Here is a 22,040-nt window from a genome sequence, read left to right on the forward strand (position 1 = left end):
AATCACCCCTCACTTTTTTGTTGCCAAGAATAACAACGAATAACAGCATCTGACATGGAAATATGGCTGACACCGCAGGCACACACAACTCTGCATTCAGGTATGATGTCTGGCACGGTGCCTAATTGCTTCGCTTCCCTATTCCATAAATTTGGGAATCTCCCGAGACAGAGACTACTGTGTTAATAGCAATCAAAATTCCTCACCGGCCTGCGCTTCATTTATTTTGTGTCACTCCACATATCCGTGGCGTCACCAGGCAGCTGAGGGCCCATGAATCCAGGAAGCCGCCCTCGCACACTTACCTATGGAATCCATACTCCATAAAGACAATGACACCTTATTTTACTTTATGTGATTACGTGTGATAGCAGGATTTGCATCCACGGCACCTCTCCACTCAGTAAAACATTGGATTGCTGTAATTGGTAGTAGGAGTAATCCATGCACTGATGTGGGGGAGCGTTGGAATGACATTGATATACAGTGCTCCATTAATTGCCATATGAATAGGGTCTGCAGTGGTTGGCGCTCTGCTGATGCATCACAGTAAAAGAGATGGGTCACTCTGTCTTCTCCAGCCCGCAGCTTTGCCAAGCTCATAATTACTAAAAACCCCAATTAATCTTCCCATCACATAGGCCAAATATACACTTCCTCCCTATATAAATGAGTTACAGTCTACGCTCTTAGTAAATGTGCATGTGCTTTTGCCTGTGTGTGCATATATGTGTTTGTGTGTTTACACAAGTAGGCATGTGGTCCTTCATGTGTGCACACTTGGGCCCATGAGAACATCGAGCACAAACAGCAATGTGTGTGCTATATGTTCTCAAGGCACACTGCAGCTCCACTGTGAGCCTCACAGGATGTCAATGCAAGAGGGATCAGTGTCAGTTTCACAGGGCTGGACTGAAGGGAATCACTATCACTTCACTCCGTATCATTTAGAATATGGGAAACAATGTGTTCACAGGTTCACTCATTCCGGTGCAGGTTTTAATAACCAACTTATGCGGCTTATGAAAGACTTAAAGATAGATGACAATCAGATTTAGCATAATTTCCAGGTTGTGAGCAGGTTTACGCGACAATTACTGGACGGATTACCAGAGAACTTAGTGGGAGATGAGTGTATGTGTCAGGAGAGGACCCATTCCATTTTGGTGCAGATCCAGAAATATTTTGTGACTTTCTGTAACATTGCAAGTTCTTTTTCTTCACAATTTTGTTGATTTCTCAGAGAGGCAGTCATGGATCTTGATGAATAACTAAGTCAGGCACGTTAGGGGGACGGATATTTACTAGTGTGTAATTTGGTGCAGATCCAAATAAAATCTGGTTCTAGTGAATTTAAATTCGTCTTGGTATGCGCTCTACTCTAGTTATATTTATGTTGTTATTTTTCTTGGTTTTCTCCATATTGGATGTTGCTTGTTTGTGAACTTAAACATCTAGGTGATGTATTTTCGTTTCAATCTACTTCCTCAGTGCCAGTTCATGCACACCTCTTCTCGACAATACTTGTGTGTGGGTCTGTGTGTGTCTGTGTGTGTGTGAGTCCACATGAATATGTATGTCTGATTGTAGCATGCGTTTCTGGCCCCTGGCCATTCAACCTTTACTCATTCCAAACAGCATCCTCTCCTCCTCGCTCCCGTCCGTCTCACATTCACAACATCTTACTGGCACCCAGTGGGGAGAAGAGGTACCGCGTCCACTTGATGCTTGGCTGACAGCAGGGGAGATGGAGAACTGTTTACAAGTGGCATTTGCCCCTAATTAAAAACAGCACTTGTTGGAGCACTTTGTCTGCGGAAGGACTAGCATCCACAGTGATGCAGGCTGGGCCGCTGATCCTCCGGTAAGCCTGTTCAATCACACACACACACAAACGTTTGTACTTCTATCTTAGTGAGGACCCTCACTGAAAAATTACATTCGCGAGCCCCTTACCCTAACCTTAGACATTCAATCTAAATGCTTTATCCAGCCCTGACCTAAACCTAATTCTAACCCTATTCTTTAAACCAAGTCTTTACCCTCAAACAGACCATTCCAAAAGTGAGGACCAGTCAAAATGTCCTTACTGTCCTAAAGTGTCCTCACTCTGTAGGATCTATGCTTCGGATGGTCCTCACAAAGATATAAGTACGGGCACACACACACACAAACAAACTCAGTGAATGACATTTTACATTAGGCTGCATAATCTGTTTTCAAACTTGTCTGGGTACGTTGACAGTTTGGCTGAACTGAGAAATACAGTTAGGAGAAACAACACAGATGGCTCCCAGTGCAGCCGGTCCCGGAGACAGATGAAGAATAGTCCTCGTGATAGGGATTGACCAAGTCGGCAGAATCTCTCATCCTCTCAGCTGCAGACAGTCAACTCCCTGCATTTTGTAATTCTGCTGGCCCAACATCTGGCTGTCCCATGTGGAAAGGCCATTATGTCAGGCCAGAGGATGAATGAAAGTAGCCATCGACCCGTCTGCGTGCATGGACTAACTGGGCCGGCAGTGCCTTCGAGTTTTGGCCAGCTTAATGGAGCACAACAGCTCAGCAACTAATCGCCTGCTCTTTCTCATCAGCCGCTTCCCCCACGAGACAGTAATTGATTGTTAAGTGTGTGATGGATCAGACTAAGACGGAGCTGACCTGACTCAGTGAAACGTGCCGTACAGTTTGTACCCATCTGTGGTTTCATGTTCTCACACTCGCAAGGAACTTTACTTCATCGCAGACTGTGAAACATTCAACAACACGTCACATAAACAAGTTTGTTCTTTCTCTCTGTGTCTATGTAAACAGATGGAAATGTTATGATGATTAGGATCTATTACCATAATGCAAACAAAAATGCACCAATCATTTTAGAATGTAGGACTAGATGGTGAATATCCCTCTTTCGAATGAAGGTTTTCTGCACAATTTAAATTACCAACTAACAGCAGATGTTAGAAGGTGATAGCAGCCGCCAGAGGATGTTAGGGACATATACCGTTTCATATCAGGATCATGTTTATTTGACAATACCTTACAAAAAACCTGGGTGATTTTTATTCAAACATCTGAAAATGTTTTAATGAAATATGTTCCCTTGATTTTTGATTCAAATAAAAGTGCTGTTAATCTCAAATATGAGAATTTCTTGCAGTGCTTTGTAAATTTAATACGACTCTGGGTATTGAACTGTTGGAAACACAGAAGTAAATTGCAGACATCATGTTGGGTTTATGTGAAATTTTGATAGACATTTTATATCACTTATTTATTACTTGATGTATGTAAATGTATGAAATTAATCATTTGCCCTTTGCAGTACTTAAAATACCAAACTTTAACTTTCATCTATCCAAGAGATCACCATCCAACTATTCCACCTGACTCTGAGCAGCTGCTTGTGATCCAACTCTTGTCCCCCTTCTGTATTTCTTTGGCCTCTGTTCCTCAGCCTCCTCTTCCTCCTCGTCCCCCCCCCCCCCCCCCCCCCCCCAGTGAATGGTACACCTCCGAACACGGCTGGAAGGCTGCACAGTGGATTCGCTTACTGCTGTGGCGATGGTGTACTCTGGGCTGCCGTGCTGTGCCATAATCTGGGGGCCGACAGTGGATGGCGGATTGAAGGGTGAATGATTGATGGCTCTGTTATCGGGTGACAAGCTTCGTTGCTAGACTGGGACGAAATGTTAGATATTGAGTTGTAAGTCTAGATCCCTGTGGAGGGAGTTCTGTTGTCCCCTGTATCCTCCCCAACTTCCTACAAGAAAAAAAAGGTCACGAAACTAAACTCCATGCCTGCAACATCTCAGCTGCCTTTACCTGTCAGTGATGGCAGGTGTCTTCATGCCCCACTGGTCTGGTTCTTACACTGCGACTTAGTTTCCCAGAGCGGGGACGGCCCTGTGGATGAGGGGCGTTCCCTGATGAACGCGAGCCCGACAGGGGGACAGACACTGGGGAGGGGACACAGTCGAACCGGCCCCTAGATATTCCTCAGAATTGTTCTACCTGCGATGGGAATGTCACCTCCAAGACAAAGCAGCAACACAGAGGCAGATTTTCAGAGCATCAAAGATCAAACTTGAGAATTTTTTTTCTGTTTTAAATCTCATGAGAGTCGATTCATCTTCGTCCTGAACCTATTCTCCTGAAGTTTGTAAAGCATATTGGATGAGTGAGCTATCAAATCAACCATCTTTCACAGTGATGTAACTTTTCTGAGGTCATGATACGTGATATCCCATTAGACAAAGCTCGCTGGCAGATAATAGCTTTAACAGGGAACGGTCGGCCATCACTTTAGCGAGACGTCTATACATCAAAACTGATCTTGTATTTATTTACGAGGTAATGGAATTAACCTGTGGCGTCCAGGCCTCTCTTTCTCTCTCTCTATGACATGACAGGGAAGTCTGGTTTACTTCTGGCCGCCGCTCTGCTGGGCAGCAGCTCTGGTGCAGCCTTCGCTCTGGGATGATGTCACCACACTGCAGAACAGACAGACTCAGTTTGCTGCTGTGAGAGGAGGGAGGGAGGGAGGGAGGCAGGGAGGCAGGGAGGTAGGGAGTGAGTGAGTGAGAGAGCGTCACAGACTGTGATGCACACAAACACACACTTCTGTGGGCCACCTGGCACTGATACATTAACGGAAGGGCCACTTGGTTCACACTGCTATACCTTCCACTAGCGAATGAGTGCGCCAATTTTCTACATGATGCGAATGTTTATGTAACAGTTTAATGGAAGAGGAGCCTCTGGAAAAATGGATAAAACATCAGAGCTAATGATGTTGAGAGCAGATGGGTGGTATTCTGGCCCCTCTGAGAGAACATGCTAATCCTCAGATTTCTCCATCAACATTTCTGCAGGTGACCATCTTCACCTTGTGAGTAGAACACACCCCCTCCACCTCCTGATCCAGATCTTCACCAAAATGTAATGGACTCTTCTTGGACCAATACTGCATTTGTCCACCCAGTTTAGTTTTTGTGTATTTTAAGGACAAAGGCAGATGAAAACATGGGTAAAAATGCTCCTTTATGAGAGAACCCAAGGACAAATCACACAGGGAGTTCAAGTGTCTGGAGGAATAATACTACAAAACATTACTTAAGCTTCCAATTTTATCACTTTACTATGCTGCACACTACACACAGACGTTTGCTGGCTGTGCACCAAGCTGAGTTTCATTTTCTCATGTTTGGAGAGTGAAACGTTTGAGCGGCTCAGCCGATTGATCTTATTTCACTCTACTACTAAATGCACACGCTGCACCTCTCTATTTAGCATGCATCATATCCACAGCACAACCAGAGCAGGTGTGATAGGATTGGTTTGAAGACGGTCGTTTCCTCTGTGGTCGTGTCTGCAAAGCTGCTGCTGCTGCACTTCTACAACTCTGAATCTGCTCCCCGCTCTGCATTTATCTGATCGTCTTCCAGACGCTGGACAGAAGGAAAGTCCCAAATGTAATGGTTCCCCAAGGTTTATTTCTAATCACACACACACAAAGACACACACACACAGACACACACACACACACACACACACACACACACACACACAGTATGCTGATTTACAGGTCAGTCTAATTGTACACAATAAAAATATATTTACCAGAGTAAGAAAGGAAACCCATCTTTCCTGACCCAGGAAAGATGTACCCAGGATAAAAGAGACAAATATAGTAGCAATGATGTGTTAAAATGCCATACAAAGAAGAATAAACAGATATAATGAAAGACTTTGACAAATGAACGGTTTTGTACCCTCATGCCAATCAACCACACCGATCGTATCTTATAAAAAATGTGCATGGTTAAGTGTTTGTGAATCTCTATATGCTCAAGTTACCTCATTTGTTTTAGTGAAATGCCTTGAGTTGCATTTTATGTACCATATAAATAACATTTATTATTACATCTTTATTTGAAGTACTCCAACAGGTGCACTGTGTGGCCATTGCAGCATGCAGTCACCTCAACATTTGACATTGGAATTTCTTCAGTTATTTGTTTGTGTTAGAAACTTTTCAATTAACCAAGTTAAAAAATCTGTCTCCAAACATTATCATGTGAAGTTATACAACACCTGCATCTGAGAAATAATTGAATTTCATTCAATAGAATGGAAAAATATTGAAACTAAACATTTCCCTACATCTCAACTTCAGTTGTATTTACTGTATCCATGCAGATAGTTTGGGGTGTCATGAAATTGCTCTCTGAGAGTCCTGCATCCATCCTAATTCAATGAAGGCAAATTAAATCATGTAAGACTAGAATGGCAAGTACACACCTCCGCCAAGGCCCAACAGTCCCCTCATGAAATCACATTAAATTCCATGAATACAGATTTTCATTTGAAACAGCATTAACCTGCACACACTCTTTAATATCAGTCCCCTGAATATGCCAGATTCCTTGAAGATCCATAAATTACTTTCTGAAATCGGTGAAAATCTCACAATGTGATAGAAGGTTTTTATAAATCCTGGATCTGCACCTATATTTAATGGGTTCTCTTTTGGATTCACCTTGGTGGAAAGTAGTTCTGATATGTTTAACTAATGACTGTGTATCATCGATAATAACAAAGAGAGGCATCTGTCGAGAAATGCTGGAATAATGAAGTGTTTTTATATTCCTTCATGTTTTTAGTGTCCCTAAAAACTAAAGTGCATCCATTTGCTTTGTATTGTGGGTTGAATGAATTGATCCATGATTTAAAAGCAGAAAACAACCACACGCAAACTGTCTGCATGGTGAGACACCACTAGAGGGAGGTAATAACACACTGTATGATCACTGTATGATGAGGTCACTTTTAGAAGTACTGGGATGTACTGGGATGATAAAATAACTTCGAGGAATTCAATCCATTACTTACCATTTTGTTAAGTGATTCATTTTTATTGGGTTTTATGTTAAATTGTATACATATTGTTGGATTTGTTATAATTCAGGTGTCCCAATGTTGTCTATTACATCATAATTAACGATAATAATTAAAATTGTGGAGATGATAAAGTTAAATTAAAATCTTTCGCTGTTTGTCCATGTCTGTAAACTGTTCAATGTCAAGTAAACAGCAGATAGAGGCGTTTGCCGTGTTCTACCAGCAGGGCGCGCTGTCGAGATATGCACTAGCTGCTGTGTCCTGTGGGTGGCAGCAGAGAGCGGCCTCTCACGGACAAATGGCGTCTCTCCAAAGCGGAGCAGCTGATTTCCTCCGGAGCAGAGCGGCGGAGGCGGAGGCGCGGAGGTAAACACACCGACCCCCGGATCCCTGCGCGTCAACAGGCCGCAGCTCTACGCACCGTGCGTGTGGCGGAGTGACGGCCGGACGCTGCGCACTTCTTCACGGGTCGAGCTCAGACCGATGTCCCGGTGCACGAAGAACCGTGCGGGGCCGAGCAGCTAGAGGAGAGAGAGTCCCGCTGCAGCTCGTTCATCTGCGGGCGTGCTCGTGTTGTTTCCACCGATGGTTGTCAGTGTCTCACCGGGGCCGGATCTGAGGCGCTGCACGCGACAGTAGCGGGTCAAATGTCTCCTCCCAGACAGCGGAGGAGCTCATCATGAACATGGGCATCACCCCTTCAGAGAAACCCTCCTGCTCCTCCTGCTCCTCCTCCTCCTGCTCCTCCTGCTCCTGCTGACTGCCTGGCCTCTCTCCGTCTAATCCAATTCAGGAGATCATCTTCTCAACCCTCGCTGAGGTTACACCATCAAGACGGCGTTATCTCAGAAAGCCAGGTACACGCTTTATTCTCTGTCTCTGTTCTGATCCCCTGCAACGCGGCGGGAGCTGTTCTGAGCCCCGCGAGTTCTGAAGAGCTGTCCGTGCGTGTCGCTTCGCCATTTCCTCGTTATTACAGCGACACATCCTGACTCTAACCTGGCTGCAAACCTGTCTCTAACCCAGACTATATTCAGGTTCTAACCCGACTCTAGCCCAGACTATATTCAGGTTCTAACCTGACTCTAACCTGGCTGTTTACTTGGCTCTAACCCAGACTATATTCAGGTTCTAACCCGACTCTAGCCCAGACTATATTCAGGTTCTAACCTGACTCTAACCTGGCTGTTTACTTGGCTCTAACCCAGACTATATTCATGCTCTAACCTGACTCTAACCTGGCTGCAAACCTGTTTCTAACCCAGACTATATTAAGGTTCTAACCCGACTCTAACCCAGACTATATTCAGGTTCTAACCCAGACTATATTAAGGCTCTAACTTGGCTCTAACCCAGACTATATTAAGGCTCTAACCTGACTCTAACCTGGCTGCAAACTTGACTCTAACCCAGACTATATTAAGGCTCTAACCTGGCTCTAACCTGGCTCTAACCTGGCTCTAACCTGGCTCTAACCTGGCTGTTAACCTGGCTCAACCCAGATTATATTCAGGCTCTAACCTGACTCTTACCTGGCTGTTTACCTGACTCTAACCCGGACTATATTAAGGCTCTAACCTGGCTCTAACCTGACCCTAACCTAGACTATATTCAGGCTCTAACTTGGCTGTAAACTTGACTCGAACCCAGACTATATTAAGGATCTAACCTGGCTCTAACCTGACCCTAACCCAGACTATATTCAGGCTCTAACCTGACTCTAACCTGGTTTTAAACCTGACTCTAACCCATACTCTATTCAGGCTCTAACCTGGCTTTTAACTTTACTCTAACCCAGACTATATTCAGACTCTACTCCAAACTCTGAATTGGACTCTAATACGATTCTAACCCGGCAATAATATATTGGCAATATCCTGACTCTACCCCTGACCATAAACCAGATCTAATCTGGACTTTAAACCAAATTTTAAATTGGACTCTAACCAGACAACATCCTGTCTCCAGCCACACTCTAACCTGACTCTCAGCCTCACCCACTGGCTGCTGTGTGTTTGTTGGCTGCTGACACCTGATCCTGTTGTATTTGCTCTATTTGTCGATTACCCCTCGCAGCCCTGGATCGTGTTGGTCTCCTGCACGGCAGCTGCACAGTGTTGCATCTGAACCCGGAGCATTACATGCTCAGAGGGGATGGCTCCGCTGAGCTCTGAAAGGTCACTGTCTGTGCCCTGCTCGTTCCATTTTAAGCAGCAGGCCCCCCCTCAGGGTACAGGCAGATTATAGATATAACTATAGAGCTGGGCTGGTGGAAAGACAGCGGCCCTGTAGTCTGTGACGGGGCCAAGACTCTGTGTGTGTTACACTGAAGTCTAAATTGCTAATATGCGTCATACCTCCACATGGTGTTCCGGTGTTTTCAGGGAGGATCACATGATCACACTTTCAGACGCGCTGACGGTGAGGTGTTTTTTTTTTCCTCTCTGTGTCTTTCAGATAATGAATCCAAGCCATCGACAGCATCCTCACGTCTGTTAAATGTCAAGTGTCGATATGGAAAAAAACTGTTCACTTCCACTTGATGCGTTTAAAAGCCCGGTATGTCTCTGTGCCAGGTTCATGAGATGCATCCAACACGTAGAGAAGCGCACATGTGGGCTCCATCCTGTCATAAACGTTGGCTTTTAAGGTCCTGCCCCATTGTGTGCTATTGATTCTCTCTCCGGTGTCACGCTTGCTTCACTTACACATTTCCCATTGGGGCTGGCAGGAAACTCATTCAGAGGAACAGATTCAGGAATTTACATTCTCACAAACAGCCCCTCTGGACATTTTCAGGAAAATTTCCTTTCAAATGTTGTGTATTTCGCATGGAATTTCCCAGGCGTTGGAGCGATTCACTTTTTCCATTCTTCCCAGAAAGAGTCTGCTGCCATGTGGGGATAAATGCACCAAGCTGCTGCCCCTCTCCCCTTTTTACAGATTTGCTGAAAACAAGAGTACAAAACAGTAACGCATTCCTCTGAGTGGCCGGCGGCAGTCGGCCGGTTCCCAGAGGAACGTGGAGATGTTGTTTACTTAGGAGTGAGAAGGAATGAGGTTATGATGCCCTGAACAGTCCGTGCCATTCCAGTCTACAGGGAGGGAACACATGATCAGACAAACAAAAACATGTACATGCGTGTTACATGTGAAGTTTTTTTTTTTTTTGCCAGCGGGCTTTGATTTCTGATTTGAGTTAAAGACTTGATATCAAAGTGGATTTGTTTAACATTGACGCAGATTTTTAGTTTTAGGACTTGATGATCCCCTGTTACCTCAATATGGATTATACTATGGCCTTGTCTGCTCTATATGCTTTAGAGCCCGACTGATGTATCGATTAGGCCTATATGAGCTTTTAACAGATTGCATTGGTCAAATCTATATAAAAACCTTAAATTTACACAGCTAACAATGCAGAGAAGATTGTGTTTATATTTTACATCTTAAAATGACATTTTATTCAAGCAGGTCATATTTTAGTCAACATTTTATGTGTGTTTTTTCTGTTATTAGGCTGGATAACAAAAAGAATACTGCACAGATTCCAACCAAACTTGGTGGAAAGACGCAGTGTGAGAAGGAACAGATTACACTTTGGTGCGGATACGGATCAGGGCCGGCTCCAGGAATTCCTTTTCACGTTCTTTAACATCATGACACATAGGGCGGTTGTTCAACATTTTCGTTGATTCCTCAGAGAATAATGAGCTTGATGAAAAACAATCTGATCTATGTAGGGTCCTGATATTTTATCAGTGCATTTGATGCAGACCAAAATGTAAATCCAGATCTAGAGAATCTATGTGTGGTTTCATACGGGGACTGTGTGTGATAAACTGTAAAATGGCAATTTACACTTCTTACTCAAATTTAATTTGTCCCATCTATGGGTCAGGCGCTTACCCTCTGGTCCTTCAGCCTCAGGGTGTTAGTTTACATTCTGGTCTAATCCCCAAAAGTGTGTCTGCGAAAAAAATACCTAGTTTTTCAAGACCTGAGTGAGTCTGAGGAAAATGTCCTGATCCTCATGTGGATCCTCTGTCTGTGCAGGAGGTGCAAGAACCCTGGTCAGCTCTAAATCACACAGTAGCACCTACTGTTAAGAAGATTAGCCCGAGACAGTTTAAATACACTTACCCAGTGATTAGGACTCAATTACCGTCAGTTTCTTGTTCCCTGTAACGTCTTGTTTGGGTGGCTTCACTTCAGGAGGGGCTCTAAGCAGAAGACGACACTAAATTTAAAATCTCCACCGTTAAGTAAGAGCAGATTCTAAAGGCATTTGGCAGAGAACGTTACCACAGAGCGTCGGGTTGAATCTCTCCTTTAGTCTGGTGACATTTGCACGTCTAGAGAAGAAGTCATTTAGCTGTAATCTGATTTTGGGGGGTTTCGTCTGCCTGTGTGCAGTCAGGTTGCCAAGGATTATGCAACAGCTTAAATGCCATTTGAGCAGGGTGTGTGTGTGTGTTCAGGGTGGCCCCCTTTATCCAGGTTGTTCTGTGTGTGAGTTTGGAAGTTTGTGTGTCAGGGTTGAAGGGAGGACAGTGGACCGACTTCCCTGAAATAGCTCCTGAAAGGGATCATGGCTCAGAGATCGCTCGTTATGGCGGAGATGAGACAGGGATTGTTACCAGAGCATTATGGGAAGGCCTCGCGTTCTGCGCTCCTTCCAGATGGCTGCTTTTCGCATTTTCCCTTTTCATCCTTTGGGACAGGTAGGGCTCGTGAAGTGAGCCGTTGGATTCTGCTGACCGACCTGCCGCTCTCCAAGATTTAGCGTTTCAGGAATGTGCAAAGTGCAGCAAGTCGTCTGGGTCGAGTGAATCCTGCACAAACAAAGCAATGTGGCCAAATCAGTTCAGTCAAGAAAAGAAAAATCCAAATGAACACCCTATTTTTTTTTTTTTGCCCTATGAGCTCACGACTATGTGTTCATCTTCTTCAGACACGGAAACAAAGAGTCATTGTTGTGCTGCCTTCAAGCATCATCCAGCCGTACTCTCTCTCCCTCATGACAGACCTGACCAGATCAGCTGTAACTGTAATTCTGCTGTTTTTGTTTGGAGGTATGTTTGACTGATTCCTGCAACAAATGGCCCCAATGCAGAAGATCTAACATCGTGTGGTGATTTCCAGCACGGCTATAATGTAGCGCTGCAGGACAAAGAAAATTCAGCTTTCTAGAATGTGTCAATTTTAGATATTTGTGTGCATCCAACGGATTCACACTCCATGGGTTTCCTTCTCAAGTTACCAATTTGTTCAAATAAAGTCAGGGGGAACTATTCTGCAGAGGGAAACATTCGTCTTTCCACCCACGGTCGCCCCAGTGGACTGCAGTCCAGCATCAAATCGTGTTCCATGTTCATTAAACAGGCGCAACTCCCGCCTCAGCTCGACTGGGAATAAGCCAAAGCTTGTGCTCTTACTATGTCTGCCTCCGCCGCTGACGCTCTCCACCTACACATAACAACCGCAGAATACAACACGTTCAGTCCTGTAATCTGCCGGGAGTCACCCTCAGAAACGCCGGAAATCTCGAGCTGAATTAGAGGTAGATGAGTCAGGAAGTAGGCCGGGATCTGGGGAGTGCCGGTGGTGAGCCAAAAAAAAAAACGGCAGCAACCTGGCGTTGAGTGAAGCACGAGCTAATGCCTGCGGGGGAAGAAGGCACAGATGAACGGCACGGTGGCTACATCAAGTCCCCGGGTTCAGGAGAGATTCGGTCGTGTGACGTCGCAGCCTGCTGTCTTTGTTTGGGCACATGCTGGTGTGAAATGATCGTGCTCGCTCTTGGTCTCTGACTAATATTTGAAACCCAGAAACAATTTGAGACCTGGAGAATCTCTCTTTACTCATCAGTGAACCAGCGGCCTGCGGTTCTATCAAAACCAAGACTTCAGTCACGGCTGATTTGGAGACACACAACCATGACAATGCACAATGGAGGAACAGTGCTGTGTGTTTAAAAATGAACTGATATCCAAAAAGTATCTAAAACAACAATATAACTAGAGGGACAAAAACAAGGGGCCTCATGCAAGAATCAGTTGTAAAAAACAGAGTATCTGCAACAATTGCCAAATTTTGCGTATTTTGAATATTGCACATTTCATGACTTATCATTAAATATCTAAATGTCATCTATTGTAATGATGACACTATTCTGCAGAATCTGACTTATGCTAGTACAATAAATCAATACAAATTACGAGAAACTCAAGATACGAATTTCTTCCTGCATGAGGCCCCTTCACATAAAGAATAACTGCTTAAATAAAAGCCGTCACGTGTTTGGTAAATTTAAATGTTTTAATTTGAACCAATAGCAATAGGATGCTCTGTTTGCATGAGCATTAACTTAATACAACTCTCCCATAGGGTAAAGTAAACAGTAAACAGTGGCTGTTCTTGGTCACTCTGTTGGGAGTCCCTTCTAATCTCAATGTAAATCCAGTGTCAGACTGTCACTACTAATAGAACCTACATTATTAAAGTAGGATCATATCTGAATGGAAATAGATTGGAGAAGTCATCTCATTGTCAAATTTCTGACCTTAGATATCATCAAACGTTGGGTTTGATGATGTTAAAATCTTTAAATTGTGTTTTAGTTTTCAAAGTTTTTTGAAGCACAATTTATATTAGAAAACATGGTCAGTGCAAAGGGATTCATCAGTTTATCTTCAGAGTCACTTCCTGCAACATCAGGGCCTGAGAAAAAAGGGAACAAGGGGATAACTTCTTAAAGTTATAGTTTTATCAGTAATATCTATTAACAATTGTTGAGTGGTTTACTTATAGCAGCTCTACCTAGTCCTATGTGTGGCCCTGTGCCTGCAGCAGCCATGACTGGAGGTTTCACGTTGCTGAGATCACCTCACAGGGAATTTCCTTGTTTTTGGCTCAAGCGTTCACTTGGCTTCAAGGATGATCTCTTTATGTTTTGTTGTTTACGGGTCAAGGTCACTGAGATCTCACGCCCGGCTTGTTCTTGTGAACGCGTCCCTAACACCTGGAGGAGATTTTATTACATCTGGCACAGGCGTCCACTTGGAATCCAGAAGGACCTGATTAGAATTTGCTGGTCAAAGATCGCCGTGACCTCGCAAAACACACATTTGGACATAATTCAAGAACTCACAAATGTCTAAGATTAAATTACCCTTTATATCCAAATTTAAAAAGGTCATGTGGTACCAAGGCGAATCGTGAAAATAAATATATATCCTTTTTATTTCGCCTCATCGTTCTCCTCTCACAGTCACGTCTGCTCCGTGCGTCTGTTTTCTGACCCTCGGGTCAAAGCTCAAGCTGTTCCACTCAGTGCTCCCCCTAGAGGCCCTGGAGAATTCCGCTCTTTCGAGTGGATATGCATTTGTTGTCGCTTGTTTCGTATTTTTCAAATTGTCGTATGCGTTTGTGAATTGGTGTCATTTTCTGGAGTTGCAGCACATTCCCCCCTACAGGAAACATTTTGGGCCAGTAAAGTGCATTTGTCCTTGTCAGCCGCCATAGTTTACATCCTCCGTGCATCAGCAACAAACAACAGGACGTGAGCTAATTTCCTCGGGTCGCTTTTTGGCTTCCTCCCTCCCATTCCGCTCTGAAGGAACCAGGAGACTGTGTTTTCTCCTGCTAGACAGTGGCTCACCCAGAGCGAGGGAGATAGGGGCTGCAGGGCAGAACACCACGTGAGGGACACAATGTGCTAAAGGTGCATGTGTTGTGAGCAATCCATTCTGTGGGAGATGATTCCTTGACATGTCTGCTGCCATGGAGAGATTGCAAGGGACGGGGGAAGGGGGGGGCAAGTGGGTGCATGTGATACCGGCCCACGGATTCTCCAGTCTGTGCCCGTTTGTTTTGACTGAACTGCCCGAACTCTGAGATTACGGATATTGCTTGTGAATTGTTTATCCCACCGCCGGTGAGAGCGCCATCTTAACCCACAGATTAAGCCTCTGAGTGGCCCTCTGTTGCAGTGGCTCTCTCCCCCCCCCTCCCCTCTCTCTCTCTCTCTCTCTCTTTCTCTTTCTGACCATGATGAGAAGGTTTATTGTCCAGATGGGTGACTGCAGTCCTCACACTCATGAGTGCAGCACCAGTAGTGTTCTCATGAGAGATCTTAGAGAAGGAATGGATAATGCATGACTCCATTTACACTAAGTGTCTGTCAATCACTGTTAAAATGAGGTGCACTGGCACATACTGTGAACTTAGTGAAAGATGTAGCCTCAAGCTGCAAAGTTTATTTTGCCTGTGCGTGCGTCTATTGTTACAGTCGGATAAGATCAGTCTGTATGAAGATATGTTAATGTCCCATTACAAAGTTCAATGTCTCATCTCATCTCATTTTCATCCGCTTATCCGGGGTCGGGTCGCGGGGGGAGCAGCTCAAGCAGGGGGCCCCAGACTTCCCTTTCCCGGGCCACATTGACCAACTCTGACGGGGGGATCCCGAGGCGTTCCCAGGTCAGTGTTGAGATATAATCTCTCCACCTAGTCCTGGGTCTTCCCCGAGGTCTCCTCCCCACTGGACGTGCCTGAAACCCCTCCCAAGGAAGGCGCCCAGTAGGCATCCTTACCAGATGCCCGAACCACCTCAGCTGACTCCTTTCTAAGTAAAGGAGCAGCGGCTCTAATCCGAGTTCCTCACGGATGGCTGAGCTTCTCACCCTATCCCTAAGGGAGACGCCAGCCACCCTTCTGAGAAAACTCATCTCAGCCGCTTGTACCCGTGATCTCGTCCTTTCGGTCATCACCCAGCCCTCATGACCATAGGTGAGGATAGGAACGAAGATCGACTGGTAGATCGAGAGCTTTGCCTTGCGGCTCAGCTCTCTTTTCGTAACAACGGTGCGGTAAAGCGAACGCAATACCGCACCCGCTGCTCCGATTCTCCGGCCAATCTCACGCTCCATAGTACCCTCACTCGCGAACAAGACCCCAAGGTACTTGAACTCCTTCACTTGGGCTAAGGACTAATGTCCTTAGCCCAAGGACTTTTACATGACATGACATTGAACTCAAGTTCAATGTCATGTCATGTAAAAGAAAAAAATACATGTTTTTAATCATGTATTAACAACTTGTAAAAATAAGCTTCCACCGTCTGAGTGACATTCTAGTTCGGGGAAATCTTATGATGCTAAAAAAAATACAGCCTTACAGTGACATTACTTGGAATTAGTTTTGTTGGAATTTGTTCTGGATGTGAATACAAAGGGAACTCGTGGTTTAAACGGGACGAAGTGAAGGCAACGACAAACTGAAGGTAAATTCCCGTCATGACACAAACAAGAGAGCGGTTGAGTCCAGGCAGAGGAGCAGCATTGTGACATTATAACAAATATTCCTCTCCTGCGGTGTAAACACAGGTCACATTCAAGTTTGTCAGCGCGTCCGATCGAGAGCGTTTAATCTGATTATTCACTTTGATCTGGTTATGGTGTGCATGTAAACATGGAGTCTGAAACTATGGAGCAGGGAGTGAAAACCCATCGCCAGCAACGCGGACCCTTTTTTCTCGGGCTCTCGGCGTCTGCCAGTAGAAACGGGCTCAGTGCGGCTCGCCTGTCGTCTCCGCTCAGCCTCACTGAGAGCGAGTCCATTGTCGGAGACTCGTTTTTAGCACTCGTGGAATTGGCAGGACGCCGCATGTGACGTCTTTTGCTGCTGTCTCAAATAAGGACGTTGTTGTTCTTGTTAGGTTCTTTATTACCGCAGTCAACCTGTTTTCTGTTTGCAGGATTTATTAAAAAAACTAGACTTGGCTGAAGGGCGAGGTCTGGGCCAGGGTGAGACTTTTGGAGCAGTTTCGATTAAAGGGGTGAGATCCAGGATTATTTTCCTGAGCATTGCGAGACAGGGCGTGACACGCTGTCCAAGCTCGAGTTGTTTGTTGCTCGGTACAGTCTAGTCATGTTGATGAGATGAGAATTTCTTGCTTCAGACTGAACCATTTGCTCTGTTCTTCATGTTGCTCACCAGTGTGTCGTTAAGTGTGGGCGGGGGGTTTAAGTTCTCTCTTGTGAAATCCAAACCGCAGGGTGTGTTATTTGCTGTCTCATCTCTTCCAGGTGCTGAGAAGTTATTTGGGTTGTGGAACTAATTTAGGTCAACAAACGAAAAGATTCAGATGGTTCTCTACACCAGTTGGAAAAACAGCTTTGGAAAATACAAAGTTCACTACAGCAGGTGTCAAATATCTCCTCAGTGTAAACTTCTACAAATTTAATTGGGGTAATGCTGAACATTAGAAAAAAAGGTTTTAAATCAGTTGAACATTTACACCCCTGCCAACGCCTCTACTCATTCTCCTATGGGTCTGCTTGTGAGGCTTGTTTTAAACGCATCCCGCTGCCAAAGAAAGATAACGCTGCGTCAGGGTGTGAGTTTTAGATGACAAAATTCAGGAATGGCGGCCTTCTGAAGACGTGTGACACAACTTCACACCATCTGTCCCGCCATGTTGGCAGAGACGTCGATTTGACTCTGTGACCCTGCTCATCCCTGTCCTGGGTGCTGTGATCACAAGTGGAAGCTCTACATCTACAGCAATCAGGTTTAGTTTTAAAATGCGTCACTTCTGTCAGGTTTAGCATCCCTGTAAGTTCCCGTGCTCATTTGACTAGTGAGCTTGGTTTTGATTAGTTATTGACTCACGATTGGTCGATTGCACGTATCGGCAGGACCTCGCTCCCACGGCTCCAACCTCCCCCCCCGGATGCGCAACACCTGCCTCCAAATGGGAAAGTGGAGATGTGTTGTCCATCTTTGTATTCAGTGTATGGCTCACACCTTGGTGCTAGAATGCATCTCCACATACAGCAGAATGTTTTTTTTCTCTTTCTATTTTACCTTATTATCATCCAACCCTGTCAGATCTCTCCTTCACTTTAAAAAGAGTAAACTAATTCCCCCACAAACAGACAGAGATTTTTGTCAGACCAGTATATAAAAACCAGCCCGAGCAGACGAATCAGTCTCTGACATTTCTAGGATCTTCAGCAGTGCAGCAGAAAAAATGGCAAGAGCCCAAGTGGACATGAGACTACGGTGTTTTTGCCCCATTTACCCAGACATGACCACTGTCACTGCCGGTCTGACCTGAACCACCAGACACACTTGCTAGACATCGGCACACACACACGTACACACACGTACACACACACACACACACACACACACACACACACGGCTTCTCCACGCCACTCACGGTGCCAAAATACATCAGGGGTGATTGTGTAACTCCTCAGGGCGGGATGGAAAAACTAGGCCTATCTCTCTTGGCTCGACCCTCTTCCAGCTCCCCCTCCATGTCAAGGACAGACGGTGACTGTCCCCAACCGCTGTCCCTCCCTCCATGAAGCCATGCCACCTTTCACATTCAGCCATGGAGCTGTCCAAAAATAAAACAAGTGTGTGTGTGTGTGTATGTATGTGTGCTTTGGTGTGGGTCAGTTGATAAATGATAGAGAATTAACTTTAGCCTTATCCTCCATACATGAGGCTTGTTTTGTCCGGTATGACTGAACTGTTGTGTCATGATTGTGTGACCTATATAAAACCTATGGCCCGTATATACCATGACCTACATTCTACCTTGGCAAACACACTCGATATATGATTTATCAATGTCATCTTTCACCAGTACACGCTAACAGTATCTCACAACAATGTTATTATAGCACCACACTAACGCAATTCAAACAGCTTCGTATCAGGGATATGAGTGAGGTGTTCTTTGCTGCACCTTGCTGCACTGTTTCTGTACATGTGCAGCTTCCTGTTCTCCGTTTACTGGCTGAAGACGTTTTGGTTTGTTCCTCTGCAGCGACAGTAAACATGTCCAATGTGCGGTGCAGAAGAAAACAAATAACTTGCATGGTAATCATCCAAATATTTAGCATTAACTGGCAATGGCACACCCCAGTGATAATGCAGTGTCCTGTTTGTTCCTGCCTCCATATGCTGCCTCAAACTTTTCAGAATACGCCCTCAAATACAACATTCACTGTTTGAGATGATTGATCAGGGTAATTTAATCATTTACTTGCAACAGCTGCCTCTCCGCCCGTCGGAAAAAACAATTTTCTTATTTCTCATTAGTTATTTTACTATTATGCAAGGGTTGTTTACACTCGCATCTGTGCGTGTGTATAACAATGTGTGCGATTGCATAACTGAATGCATAACACAGGAAGTTAAGTCAAGGGCAGCCCACTTGTCTGCAATTTGCTGCGGCCAATCACTTGTCAGATTATCTACAATATGAATATGCAAATTAGCAAAACATATTGCTCCATTTCCACCAAACTTGGTGAAGGGACGGGGCCCGGACCTTGGACATGACATATTGGTATGGATGCGGATTATAAATCTTAACGCCCCAACACAGGTCATTTTTTAACATTAAATTTTCAAAGAATAAAACAATGTGCTTAACTTGAGTTTCCCCTTTCCAGGACCTTGTTTTGTGACAATTCTGTATGTTACCAAACCACTTCATGTTTTTCTTTAATATTTCTACTATTAGAACTAGATAGTCATGTGTGGGACTGCTTGGCCTTGGTGCAGGTCTGAGCTCTCTGAGTCCCATTCTTGTTCTTTTCATCCGTGACCCAGCTGTCGCCTGGAACATCGTGGTTTTGCCTCATCTCTCACTGGGTGACTCATCCAGAAGATGTGGATTTCTATCAGAATCAGTCTCTCAAGTACTGTTTTGACCATCAGCCACATGCTGCACACTGTCACATGGGACTTCATCTCGGGAGATCTGTTTCCTCATGTCTATAGTTAGAGAGGTGAAGGTTGTAGTTGCAGTACCTCTTGTTGGAAGCTGCTTGAGAGACTGAGCGTGAGCGGCCTTTACTCTCCATTCGCTCTAAGATGAAGAGAATTTAATAATATGTATTAAAGTTGGTAGTATGCAGTTGGTTCAATTTTTTCCCTTCGGTGGTCATGTTACCCACCGTGCTCTGATGGTATTCTTTCATGTTGTCACCTGGGAGAGAACACAGCGCCCTTTAAAACAAAAGGCGAGACGCATAGAAACAAGAGAATACATCATTAATGCTAAATATACTAAAACAGTCGTTGAAGAATGGACTAGAAATATCAGTCCATTGATATTTAATTTGCATGAAGTTTTTTATTTTAAATGTTTTTAACGATCATTGCCAGATCATCATTTACGCCCTGAAAAAAGAAAATTATTGAACCAGCCCATAAATTAGCTCAATGGGTAACGCTTCAAGGAATTCAGTTTCTTCAAATTGAAATGACACTAGTTATTATTTCTTGTCAAGTTATATTAACACACTTCTCTTTTTATCTCTTTAAATTTGTGTTATTTTTCAAAGTTGGTAAACAATTTTCTTTCTCCAGTGTGAGGGGAAGGCCTCCTGCTTCCCCGGGAGCCTCTTTAAGCCTCCCTCTGTCTACACCATGTTTCCAATTACCATGTGCGTGTGTTTGTGTGTGTCTATTCTATAATGTGTGTTTGCTCTGCCTTCTGTTGGGAACATTCACAATAAGGTGTCGGGACGTATTTACAGGCAGTTGAGGTGAGCCAAGGGAAACTGGCACTTTGCCATCGTATCCTCGTCTCCTCTTTTGTCCTCCCCCCCCCCCCTTTTTGTCTGCGGTGGGGGACACTGACAGGACATGACATAAGTGAAACTTAAAGGCCCTCCTAATTGGCCATGAAGAGCAGGACCGGGCTCTTGAGGGAGGGGAGGCAGGAAGGAACAGGGGAGGGAGGAGCAGACGGCAGGATCGCTAAGTGGTCATTACGGACCCCGAGGTCGCTCTGATCCGGTGCAGACAGGGGCCGATCCGGGTTTCTGCTTTTCTTCCCTTAGCCACAAATTAGCTCTGCTGTAAAAATGTTCTGTGATTTCAGGCGAGTCAGCATATACAGACTTTGAGGTGAAAGAAATTGCATTCGATGTGAACATAACACATAACGCGTGTCAGTGGATTTTCGGTTACATCAGCAGGTCCTGTGAGACAATGAGGGAATTCAATTGAAGCAGCGTGCCAGAGAGAAGCGATGAGGGGAGTAAACCTGAAACGAGATTAGGTTTCGCTGATGAGACCGGTCAGAGCTAAGTTTGTTTGCGTCAGCTGGTATCGGATCATGTTTTTCACCACAGAGACTTCAGGTGGAATTGATCATTTCGGTCTCAACTCCTCGTTCTTGCTCTGCTTTCGTGTCTAGAAACGTTTTCGGACCTAAACTCTGGAAGCTTGCCTTTAAGGTCAGAAGAATGCAGTACAGGAGATTCTCTGGATCAACAGGAAAATGTCTGCCACCTTCAGGGGCGACACCTGCATAACGGTGCCTGTGTATGGCTACTGTAAACAGTACGTGCTGATGTACTGTTTACAGCACATCAGCTCTCGCCACCAAAAGCTGTCTTGTTGTCTTTCCAAGTTGACATCTTCCTCTGCGTCTCCTCTCTTTCATCCAGAGATAGTTATAATCCAATCTGTGTTTTTTTTGTTAGAAACATCATCAACACGTTTGATTGCTAGCCGTGAATTCTCCGCACATTTCCTTTGCTTGCTTTACCTGCTGTCTTCTCAAATGGGCTCCCCCTGCCATTTGTCTAGGGGGCTGGCAGGATGAGTTTCGGAAAAGGTCAGGAATAACTCACTCCCAAATTCACCCCCTGGACATTTTCGGGAAAATATCCGACTTCAACGCTAGCTCAGTTCAAGTAGTTTAAATGAGCCCCATGCAGCCTTGTTGCACTCTTTCCGACTCGCCTAATTGGCTGACAGCTGATTTTAATAATTGAGCCGAAGGACAGCCCCGAGCATGTGTTGGAAGGACGTGCGTACGTGCTGCAAGAGGAAAGAGAACAAGGGAGCTGCTCTCACTCCCACAGTAGCCAACAGTTGTTAGCAGCTTTGTTTTCACGTCAGCCATAGGTGAGGCACAGTATATAAATAGACACTTAGGCAATGCTGTGATGGGCCATTATATAATTACAGGCAGTTATAACCGATGAACAAATCTCACATTCTTTCAGAGTGCTCTCTCTCTTCCATTGGAGCCGGTGGAATGACTGGTGCCTTGAGACTTCACTGAGTTTAGCTCATGAATGTGAAACCTG

The 22,040-nt window shown here is 44.8% G+C and overlaps 1 protein-coding gene across 1 annotated transcript in view; it reads left to right on the forward strand.

The window, feature by feature from the left end:
• The first annotated feature begins 7,230 nt into the window (after positions 1 to 7,230).
• Positions 7,231 to 22,040, forward strand: part of rnf144aa (ring finger protein 144aa) — a 33,401-nt gene continuing 18,591 nt past the window's right edge. The window contains exon 1 of the mRNA XM_062396979.1: positions 7,231 to 7,760. The gene's annotated coding sequence lies outside the window, so the exon portion shown is untranslated. The remainder of the gene's footprint in view (positions 7,761 to 22,040) is intronic.

Source organism: Platichthys flesus, chromosome 10, assembly GCF_949316205.1.
Source record: "Platichthys flesus chromosome 10, fPlaFle2.1, whole genome shotgun sequence".
NCBI classification, from domain to species: Eukaryota; Metazoa; Chordata; class Actinopteri; order Pleuronectiformes; family Pleuronectidae; genus Platichthys; species Platichthys flesus.